Genomic DNA, 12,627 nt, shown 5'->3' on the forward strand with positions numbered 1-12,627 from the left:
CGTTTTGGTGTGGTTTGGTACCGTATGGATGTACTCGTACGGTATTGAACCGTTTTGGTGTGGTTTGGTACCGTATGGATGTACTCGTACGGTATTGCACCGTTTTGGTGTGGTTTGGTACCGTATGGATGTACTCGTACGGTATTGTACCGTTTTGGTGTGGTTTGGTACCGTATGGATGTACTCGTACGGTATTGCACCGTTTTGGTGTGGTTTGGTACCGTAACGAATTACTCGGACGGTATTGCTCCGTTTTGGTGTGGTTTGGTTCCGTATGGATGTACTCGTACGGTATTGTACCGTTTTGGTGTGGTTTGGTACCGTATGGATGTACTCGTACGGTATTGCACCGTTTTGGTGTGGTTTGGTACCGTATGGATGTACTCGTACGGTATTGTACCGTTTTGGTGTGGTTTGGTACCGTATGGATGTACTCGTACGGTATTGTACCGTTTTGGTGTGGTTTGGTACCGTATGGATGTACTCGAACGGTATTGCTCCGTTTTGGTGTGGTTTGGTACCATAACGAAGTACTCGTACGGTATTGTACCGCTTTGGTGTGGTTTGGTACCCTAACGAAATACTCGGACGGTATTGCTCCGTTTTGGTGTGGTTTGGTACCGTATGGATGTACTCATACGGTATTGCACCGTTTTGGTGTGGTTTGGTACCGTAACGAAGTACTCGTACGGTATTGCACCGTTTTGGTGTGGTTTGGTACCGTATGGATGTACTCGTACGGTATTGCACCGTTTTGGTGTGGTTTGGTACCGTAACGAAGTACTCGTACGGAATTGTACCGTTTTGGCGTGGTTTGGTACCGTAACGAAGTACTCATACGGTATTGCACTATTTTGGTGTGGTTTGGTACCGTATGGATGTACTCGTACAGTATTGCACCGTTTTGGTGTGGTTTGGTACCGAATGGATGTACTCGTACGGTATTGCACCGTTTTGGTGTGGTTTGGTACCGAATGGATGTACTCGTACGGTATTGCACCGTTTTGGTGTGGTTTGGTACCGTATGGATGTACTCGTACGGTATTGCACCGTTTTGGTGTGGTTTGGTACCGTATGGATGTACTCGTACGGTATTGTACCGTTTTGGTGTGGTTTGGTACCGTATGGATGTACTCGTACGGTATTGCACCGTTTTGGTGTTGTTTGGTACCGTATGGATGTACTCGTACAGTATTGTACCGTTTTGGTGTGGTTTGGTACCGTATGGATGTACTCGTACGGTATTGTACCGTTTTGGTGTGGTTTGGTACCGTATGGATGTACTCGTACGGTATTGCACCGTTTTGGTGTTGTTTGGTACCGTATGGATGTACTCGTACAGTATTGTACCGTTTTGGTGTGGTTTGGTACCGTATGGATGTACTCGTACGGTATTGCTCCGTTTTGGTGTGGTTTGGTACCGTAACGAAGTACTCGAACGGTATTGTACCGTTTTGGTGTGGTTTGGTACCGTAACGAAATACTCGGACGGTATTGCTCCGTTTTGGTGTGGTTTGGTACCGTATGGATGTACTCGTACGGTATTGAACCGTTTTGGTGTGGTTTGGTACCGTATGGATGTACTCGTACGGTATTGCACCGTTTTGGTGTGGTTTGGTACCGTATGGATGTACTCGTACGGTATTGTACCGTTTTGGTGTGGTTTGGTACCGTATGGATGTAATCGTACGGTATTGCACCGTTTTGGTGTGGTTTGGTACCGTAACGAAATACTCGGACGGTATTGCTCCGTTTTGGTGTGGTTTGGTACCGTATGGATGTACTCGTACGGTATTGTACCGTTTTGGTGTGGTTTGGTACCGTATGGATGTACTCGTACGGTATTGCACCGTTTTGGTGTGGTTTGGTACCGTATGGATGTACTCGTACCGTATTGTACCGTTTTGGTGTGGTTTGGTACCGTATGGATGTACTCGTACGGTATTGCTCCGTTTTGGTGTGGTTTGGTACCATAACGAAGTACTCGTACGGTATTGTACCGTTTTGGTGTGGTTTGGTACCATAACGAAATACTCGGACGGTATTGCTCCGTTTTGGTGTGGTTTGGTACCGTATGGATGTACTCGTACGGTATTGTACCGTTTTGGCGTGGTTTGGTACCGTATGGATGTACTCGTACGGTATTGCACCGTTTTGGTGTGGTTTGGTACCGTATGGATGTACTCGTACGGTATTGTACCGTTTTGGTGTGCTTTGGTACCGTATGGATGTACTCGTACGGTATTGCACCGTTTTGGTGTGGTTTGGTACCGTAACGAAATACTCGGACGGTATTGCTCCGTTTTGGTGTGGTTTGGTACCGTATGGATGTACTCGTACGGTATTGTACCGTTTTGGTGTGGTTTGGTACCGTATGGATGTACTCGTACGGTATTGCACCGTTTTTGTGTGGTTTGGTACCGTAACGAAATACTCGGACGGTATTGCTCCGTTTTGGTGTGGTTTGGTACCGTATGGATGTACTCGTACGGTATTGTACCGTTTTGGTGTGGTTTGGTACCGTATGGATGTACTCGTACGGTATTGTACCGTTTTGGTGTGGTTTGGTACCGTATGGATGTACTCGTACGGTATTGCACCGTTTTGGTGTGGTTCGATACCGTATGGATGTACGCGTACGATATTGCATCGTTTTTGTGTGGTTTGGTACCGTAACGAAGTACTCGTAGAGTATTGCACCGTTTTGGTGTGGTTTGATAACGTATGGACGTACTCGTACGGTATTGTACGGTTTTGGTGTGGTTTGGTACCATAACGAAGTACTTGTACGGTATTGTACCCTTTTGGTGTGGTTTGGTACCATAACGAAGTACTCGTACGGTATTGCACCGTTTTGGTGTCGTTTGGTACCGTACGGATGTACACGTACGGTATTGCACCGTTTTGGTTTGGTTTGGTACCGTAACGAAGTACTCGTACGGTATTGTACCGTTTTGGCGTGGTTTGGTACCGTAACGAAGTACTCGTACGGTATTGCACTATTTTGGTGTGGTTTGGTACCGTATGGATGTACTCGTACATTATTGCACCGTTTTGGTGTGGTTTGGTACCGTAACGAAGTACTCGTCTGGTATTGTACCGTTTTGGTGTGGTTTGGTACCGTATGGATGTACTCGTACGGTATTGCTCCATTTTGGTGTGGTTTGGTACCGTAACGAAGTACTCGAACGGTATTGTACCGTTTTGGTGTGGTTTGGTACCGTAACGAAATACTCGGACGGTATTGCTCCGTTTTGGTGTGGTTTGGTACCGTATGGATGTACTCGTACGGTATTGAACCGTTTTGGTGTGGTTTGGTACCGTATGGATGTACTCGTACGGTATTGCACCGTTTTGGTGTGGTTTGGTACCGTATGGATGTACTCGTACGGTATTGTACCGTTTTGGTGTGGTTTGGTACCGTATGGATGTACTCGTACGGTATTGCACCGTTTTGGTGTGGTTTGGTACCGTAACGAATTACTCGGACGGTATTGCTCCGTTTTGGTGTGGTTTGGTTCCGTATGGATGTACTCGTACGGTATTGTACCGTTTTGGTGTGGTTTGGTACCGTATGGATGTACTCGTACGGTATTGCACCGTTTTGGTGTGGTTTGGTACCGTATGGATGTACTCGTACGGTATTGCACCGTTTTGGTGTGGTTTGGTACCGTATGGATGTACTCGTACGGTATTGTACCATTTTGGTGTGGTTTGGTACCGTATGGATGTACTCGTACGGTATTGTACCGTTTTGGTGTGGTTTGGTACCGTATGGATGTACTCGAACGGTATTGCTCCGTTTTGGTGTGGTTTGGTACCATAACGAAGTACTCGTACGGTATTGTACCGCTTTGGTGTGGTTTGGTACCATAACGAAATACTCGGACGGTATTGCTCCGTTTTGGTGTGGTTTGGTACCGTATGGATGTACTCATACGGTATTGCACCGTTTTGGTGTGGTTTGGTACCGTAACGAAGTACTCGTACGGTATTGCACCGTTTTGGTGTGGTTTGGTACCGTATGGATGTACTCGTACGGTATTGCACCGTTTTGGTGTGGTTTGGTACCGTAACGAAGTACTCGTACGGAATTGTACCGTTTTGGCGTGGTTTGGTACCGTAACGAAGTACTCATACGGTATTGCACTATTTTGGTGTGGTTTGGTACCGTATGGATGTACTCGTACAGTATTGCACCGTTTTGGTGTGGTTTGGTACCGAATGGATGTACTCGTACGGTATTGCACCGTTTTGGTGTGGTTTGGTACCGAATGGATGTACTCGTACGGTATTGCACCGTTTTGGTGTGGTTTGGTACCGTATGGATGTACTCGTACGGTATTGTACCCTTTTGGTGTGGTTTGGTACCATAACGAAGTACTCGTACGGTATTGCACCGTTTTGGTGTGGTTTGGTACCGTACGGATGTACTCGTACGGTATTGCACCGTTTTGGTTTGGTTTGGTACCGTAACGAAGTACTCGTACGGAATTGTACCGTTTTGGCGTGGTTTGGTACCGTAACGAAGTACTCATACGGTATTGCACTATTTTGGTGTGGTTTGGTACCGTATGGATGTACTCGTACAGTATTGCACCGTTTTGGTGTGGTTTGGTACCGAATGGATGTACTCGTACGGTATTGCACCGTTTTGGTGTGGTTTGGTACCGAATGGATGTACTCGTACGGTATTGCACCGTTTTGGTGTGGTTTGGTACCGTAACGAATTACTCGTACGGTATTCTACCATTTTGGTGTGGTTTGGTACTGTATGGATGTACTCGTACGGTATTGTACCGGTTTGGTGTGGTTTGGTACCATACGGATGTACTCGTACGGTATTGCACCGTTTTTGTGTGGTTTGGTACCGTAACGAAGTACTCGTCTGGTATTGTACCGTTTTGGTGTGGTTTGGTACCGTATGGATGTACTCGTACGGTATTGCACGGTTTTGGCGTGGTTTTGTACCGTATGGATGTACTCGTACGTTATTGCACCGTTTCGGTTTGGTTTTGTACCGTAACGAAATACTCGGACGGTAATGCTCCGTTTTGGTGTGGTTTGGTACCGTATGGATGTACTCGTACGGTATTGCACCGTTTTGGTGTGGTTTGGTACCGTATGGATGTACTCGTACGGTATTGTACCGTTTTGGTGTGGTTTGGTACTGTAACGAAGTACTCGTATGGTATTGTACCGTTTTGGTGTGGTTTGGTACCGTATGGATGTACTCGTACGGTATTGCACCGTTTTGGTGTGGTTTGGTACCGTATGGATGTACTCGTACGGTATTGCACCGTTTTGGTTTGGTTTTGTACCGTAACGAAATACTCGGACGGTATTGCTCCGTTTTGGTGTGGTTTGGTACCGTATGGATGTACTCGTACGGTATTGCACCGTTTTGGTGTGGTTTGGTACCGTATGGATGTACTCGTACGGTATTGCACCGTTTTGGTGTGGTTTGGTACCGTAACGAAATACTCGGACGGTATTGCTCCGTTTTGGTGTGGTTTGGTACCGTAACGAAGTACTCGTACGGAATTGTACCGTTTTGGCGTGGTTTGGTACCGTAACGAAGTACTCATACGGTATTGCACTATTTTGGTGTGGTTTGGTACCGTATGGATGTACTCGTACAGTATTGCACCGTTTTGGTGTGGTTTGGTACCGAATGGATGTACTCGTACGGTATTGCACCGTTTTGGTGTGGTTTGGTACCGAATGGATGTACTCGTACGGTATTGCACCGTTTTGGTGTGGTTTGGTACCGTATGGATGTACTCGTACGGTATTGTACCCTTTTGGTGTGGTTTGGTACCATAACGAAGTACTCGTACGGTATTGCACCGTTTTGGTGTGGTTTGGTACCGTACGGATGTACTCGTACGGTATTGCACCGTTTTGGTTTGGTTTGGTACCGTAACGAAGTACTCGTACGGAATTGTACCGTTTTGGCGTGGTTTTGTACCGTAACGAAGTACTCATACGGTATTGCACTATTTTGGTGTGGTTTGGTACCGTATGGATGTACTCGTACAGTATTGCACCGTTTTGGTGTGGTTTGGTACCGAATGGATGTACTCGTACGGTATTGCACCGTTTTGGTGTGGTTTGGTACCGAATGGATGTACTCGTACGGTATTGCACCGTTTTGGTGTGGTTTGGTACCGTAACGAATTACTCGTACGGTATTCTACCATTTTGGTGTGGTTTGGTACTGTATGGATGTACTCGTACGGTATTGTACCGGTTTGGTGTGGTTTGGTACCGTACGGATGTACTCGTACGGTATTGCACCGTTTTTGTGTGGTTTGGTACCGTAACGAAGTACTCGTCTGGTATTGTACCGTTTTGGTGTGGTTTGGTACCGTATGGATGTACTCGTACGGTATTGCACGGTTTTGGCGTGGTTTTGTACCGTATGGATGTACTCGTACGTTATTGCACCGTTTTGGTTTGGTTTTGTACCGTAACGAAATACTCGGACGGTAATGCTCCGTTTTGGTGTGGTTTGGTACCGTATGGATGTACTCGTACGGTATTGCACCGTTTTGGTGTGGTTTGGTACCGTATGGATGTACTCGTACGGTATTGTACCGTTTTGGTGTGGTTTGGTACTGTAACGAAGTACTCGTATGGTATTGTACCGTTTTGGTGTGGTTTGGTACCGTATGGATGTACTCGTACGGTATTGCACCGTTTTGGTGTGGTTTGGTACCGTATGGATGTACTCGTACGGTATTGCACCGTTTTGGTTTGGTTTTGTACCGTAACGAAATACTCGGACGGTATTGCTCCGTTTTGGTGTGGTTTGGTACCGTATGGATGTACTCGTACGGTATTGCACCGTTTTGGTGTGGTTTGGTACCGTATGGATGTACTCGTACGGTATTGCACCGTTTTGGTGTGGTTTGGTACCGTAACGAAATACTCGGACGGTATTGCTCCGTTTTGGTGTGGTTTGGTACCGTATGGATGTACTCGTAAGGTATTGTACCGTTTTGGTGTGGTTTGGTACCGTATGGATGTACTCGTACGGTATTGCACCGTTTTGGTGTGGTTTGGTACCGTATGGATGTACTCGTACGGAATTGTACCGTTTTGGTGTGGTTTGGTACCGTATGGATGTACTCGTACGGTATTGCACCGTTTTGGTGTGGTTTGGTACCGTATGGATGTACTCGTACCGTATTGTACCGTTTTGGTGCGTTTTGGTGTGGTTTGGTACCGTATGGATGTACTCGTACGGTATTGCACCGTTTTGGTGTGGTTTGGTACCGTAACGAAGTACTCGTACGGTATTGCACCGTTTTGGTGTGGTTTGGTACCGTATGGATGTACTCGTACTGTATTGTACGGTTTTGGCGTGGTTTTGTACCGTAACGAAGTACTTGTACGGTATTGTACCCTTTTGGTGTGGTTTGGTACCATAACGAAGTACTCGTACGGTATTGCACCGTTTTGGTGTGGTTTGGTACCGTATGGATGTACTCGTACTGTATTGTACGGTTTTGGCGTGGATTTGTACCGTAACGAAGTACTTGTACGGTATTGTACCCTTTTGGTGTGGTTTGGTACCATAACGAAGTACTCGTACGGTATTGAACCGTTTTGGTGTGGTTTGGTACCGTAACGAAATACTCGGACGGTATTGCTCCGTTTTGGTGTGGTTTGGTACCGTATGGATGTACTCGTAAGGTATTGTACCGTTTTGGTGTGGTTTGGTACCGTATGGATGTACTCGTACGGTATTGCACCGTTTTGGTGTGGTTTGGTACCGTATGGATGTACTCGTACGGAATTGTACCGTTTTGGTGTGGTTTGGTACCGTATGGATGTACTCGTACGGTATTGCACCGTTTTGCTGTGGTTTGGTACCGTATGGATGTACTCGTACGGTATTGTACCGTTTTGGTATGGTTTGGTACCGTATGGATGTTCTCGTACGGTATTGCACCGTTTTCGTGTGGTTTGGTACCGTAACGAAGTACTCGTACGGTATTATACCATTTTGGTGTGGTTTGGTACTGTATGGATGTACTCGTACGGTATTGTACCGGTTTGGTGTGGTTTGGTACCGTGTGGATGTACCCGTACGGTATTGCACCGTTTTTGTGTGGTTTGGTGCCGTAACGAAGTACTCGTATGGTATTGTACCGTTTTGGTGTGGTTTGGTACCGAATGGATTTACTCGTACGGTATTGCACCGTTTTTGTGTGGTTTGGTACCGTATGGATGTACTCGTACGGTATTGCACCGTTTTGGAGTGGTTTGGTACCGTATGGATGTACTCGTACGGTATTGCACCGTTTTGGTGAGGTTTGGTACCGTATGGATGTACTCGTACGGTATTATACCGTTTTGGTGTGGTTTGGTACCGTATGGATGTACTCGTACGGTATTGCACCGTTTTGGTGTGGTTTGGTACCGTATGGATGAACTTGTACGGTATTGGACCGTTTCTGTGTGGTTTGGTACCGTATGGATGTGTTTGTACGGTATTGCACCGTTTTGGTGTGCTTTGGTACCGTAACGAAGTGCTCGTACGGTATTGGACCATTTTTTCGCGTGGTTTGGTACCGTAACGAAGTACTCGTACGGTATTGCATCGTTTTGGTGTGGTTTGGTACCGTAACGAACTAATCATTCGGTATTGTACCGATTTGGTGTGGTTTGGTACCGTAACGAAGTCCTCGTGCGGTATTGCACCATTTTGGTGTGGTTTGGTACCGTAACGAAGTACTCGTACGGTTTTGGACCGTTTTGGTGTGGTTTGGTACCGTAACGAAGTACTCGTATGGTATTGCACCGTTTTGGTGTGGTTTGGTACCGTATGGATGTACTCGTACGGTATTGCACCGTTTTGGTGTGGTTTGGTACCGTATGGATGTACTCTTACGGTATTGCACCGTTTTGGTGTGGTTTGGTACCGTAACGAAGTAGTCGTACGGTATTGCACCGTTTTGGTGTGGTTTGGTACCGTATGGATGTACTCGTACGGTATTGCACCGTTTTGGTGTGGTTTGGTACCGTAACGAAGTACTCGTAGAGTATTGCACCGTTTTGGTGTGGTTTGATAACGTATGGACGTACTCGTACGGTATTGGTGTGGTTTGGTACCGTAACGAAGTAGTCATACGGTATTGCACCGTTTTGGTGTGGTTTGGTACCGTATGGATGTACTCGTACGGTATTGCTCCATTTTGGTGTGGTTTGGTACCGTAACGAAGTACTTGTACGGTATTGTACCCTTTTGGTGTGGTTTGGTACCATAACGAAGTACTCGTACGGTATTGCACCGTTTTGGTGTGGTTTGGTACCGTACGGATGTACTCGTACGGTATTGCACCGTTTTGGTTTGGTTTGGTACCGTAACGAAGTACTCGTACGGTATTGTACCATTTTGGCGTGGTTTGGTACCGTAACGAAGTACTCGTACGGTATTGTACCGTTTTGGTGTGGTTTGGTACCGTAACGAAGTACTCGTACGGTATTGTACCATTTTGGTGTGGTTTGGTACTGTATGGATGTACTCGTACGGTATTGTACCGGTTTGGTGTGGTTTGGTACCGTATGGATGTACTCGTACGGTATTGCACCGTTTTTGTGTGGTTTCGTACCATATGGATGTACTCGTACGGTATTGCACCGTTTTGGAGTGGTTTGGTACCGTATGGATGAACTCGTACGGTATTGCATCGTTTTGGTGTGGTTTGGTACCGTAACGAAGTACTCGTACGGTATTGTACCATTTTGGTGTGGTTTGGTACTGTATGGATGTACTCGTACGGTATTGTACCGGTTTGGTGTGGTTTGGTACCGTATGGATGTACCCGTACGGTATTGCGCCGTTTTTGTGTGGTTTGGTGCCGTAACGAAGTACTCGTATGGTATTGTGCCGTTTTGGTGTGGTTTGGTACCGTATGGATGTACTCGTACGGTATTGCACCGTTTTGGTGTGGTTTGGTACCGTATGGATGTACTCGTACGGTATTGCACCGTTTTGGTGTGGTTTGGTACCATATGGATGAACTTGTACGGTATTGGACCGTTTCTGTGTGGTTTGGTACCGTATGCATGTGCTTGTACGGTATTGCACCGTTTTGGTGTGGTTTGGTACCGTAACGAAGTACTCGTACGGTATTGGACCGTTTTGGTGTGGTTTGGTACCGTAACGAAGTACTCGTACGGTATTGCATCGTTTTGGTGTGGTTTGGTACCGTAACGAACTAATCATACGGTATTGTATCGATTTGGTGTGGTTTCGTATCGTAACGAAGTCCTCGTACGGTATTGCACCATTTTGGTGTGGTTTGGTACCGTAACGAAGTACTCGTACGGTATTGGACCGTTTTGGTGTGGTTTGGTACCGTAACGAAGTACCCGTACGGTTTTGCACCGTTTTGGTGTGGTTTGGTACCGTATGGATGTACTCGTACGGTATTGGACCGTTTTGGGGTGGTTTGTTACCGTATGGATGAACTCGTACGGTATTGCACCGTTTTGGAGTGGTTTGGTACCGTATGGATGTACTCGTACGGTAATGCACCGTTTTGGTGTGGTTTGGTACCGTATGGATGAACTTGTACGGTATTGGACCGTTTCTGTGTGGTTTGGTACCGTATGGATGTGCTTGAACGGTATTGCACCGTTTTGTTGTGGTTTGGTACCGTATGGATGTGCTCGTACGGTATTGCACCGTTTTGGTGTGGTTTGGTACCGTATGGATGTGCTCGTACGGTATTGCACCGTTTCGGAGTGGTTGGTACCGTAACGAAGTACTCGTACTGTATTGTACCTTTTCGGTGTGGTTGATACCGTAACGAAGTACTCGTACGGTATTGGACCGTTTTGGTGTGGTTTGGTACCGTAACGAAGTACTCGTACGGTATTTCACCGTTTTGGTGTGGTTTGGTACCGTAACGAAGTTCTCGTACGGTATTCCACCGTTTTGGTGTGGTTTGGTACCGTATGGATGTACTCGTACGGTATTGCACCGTTTTGGTTTGGTTTGGTACCGTAACAAAGTACTCGTACGGTATTGTACCGTTTTGGTGTGGTTTGGTACCGTAACGAAGTACTCGTATAGTATTGCACCGTTTTGGTGTGGTTTGGTACCGTATGGATGAACTCGTACGGTATTGCATCGTTTTGGTGTGGTTTGGTACCGTAACGAAGTACTCGTACGGTATTGTACCATTTTGGTGTGGTTTGGTACAGTATGGATGTACTCGTACGGTATTGTACCGGTTTGGTGTGGTTTGGTACCGTATGGATGTACCCGTACGGTATTGCACCGTTTTTGTGTGGTTTGGTACCGTAACGAAGTACTCGTATGGTATTGTACCGTTTTGGTGTGGTTTGGTACCGTATGGATGTACTCGTACGGTATTGCACCGTTTTGGTGTGGTTTGGTACCGTATGGATGTACTCGTACGGTATTGCACCGTTTTGGTGTGGTTTGGTACCGTACGGATGAACTTGTACGGTATTGGACCGTTTTGTGTGGTTTGGTACCGTACGGATGTGCTTGTACGGTATTGGACCGTTTTGGTGTGGTTTGGTACCGTAACGAAGTACTCGTACGGTTTTGCACCGTTTTGGTGTGGTTTGGTACCGTATGGATGTACTCGTACGATATTGGACCGTTTTGGGGTGGTTTGTTACCGTATGGATGAACTCGTACGGTATTGCACCGTTTTGGAGTGGTTTGGTACCGTATGGATGTACTCGTACGGTAATGCACCGTTTTGGTGTGGTTTGGTACCGTATGGATGAACTTGTACGGTATTGGACCTTTTCTGTGTGGTTTGGTACGGTATGGATGTGCTTGTACGGTATTGCACCGTTTTGTTGTGGTTTGGTACCGTATGGATGTACTCGTACGGTATTGCACCGTTTTGGTGTGGTTTGGTACCTTATGGATGTACTCGTACGGTATTGCACCGTTTCGGCGTGGTTGGTACCGTAACGAAGTACTCGTACTGTATTGTACCATTTTGGTGTGGTTTGGTACCATAACGAAGTCCTCGTACGGTATTACACCATTTTGGTGTGGTTTGGTACCGTAACGAAGTACTCGTACGGTATTGCACCGTTTTGGTGTGGTTTGGTACCGTATGGATGTACTCGTACGGTATTGTACCTTTTTGGTGTGGTTTGGTACCGTATGGATGTACTCGTACGGTATTGCACCATTTTGGTGTGGTTTGGTACCGTATGGATGTACTCGTACGGTATTGCACCGTTTTGGAGTGGTTTGGTACCGTATGGATGTACTCGTACGGTATTGCACCGTTTTGGTGAGGTTTGGTACCGTATGGATGTACTCGTACGGTATTATACCGTTTTGGTGTGGTTTGGTACCGTATGGATGTACTCGTACGGTATTGCACCGTTTTGGTGTGGTTTGGTACCGTATGGATGAACTTGTACGGTATTGGACCGTTTCTGTGTGGTTTGGTACCGTATGGATGTGTTTGTACGGTATTGCACCGTTTTGGTGTGCTTTGGTACCGTAACGAAGTGCTCGTACGGTATTGGACCATTTTTTCGCGTGGTTTGGTACCGTAACGAAGTACTCGTACGGTATTGCATCGTTTTGGTGTGGTTTGGTACCGTAAC

Source organism: Rhododendron vialii, chromosome 2a, assembly GCF_030253575.1.
Source record: "Rhododendron vialii isolate Sample 1 chromosome 2a, ASM3025357v1".
NCBI lineage: Eukaryota > Viridiplantae > Streptophyta > Magnoliopsida > Ericales > Ericaceae > Rhododendron > Rhododendron vialii.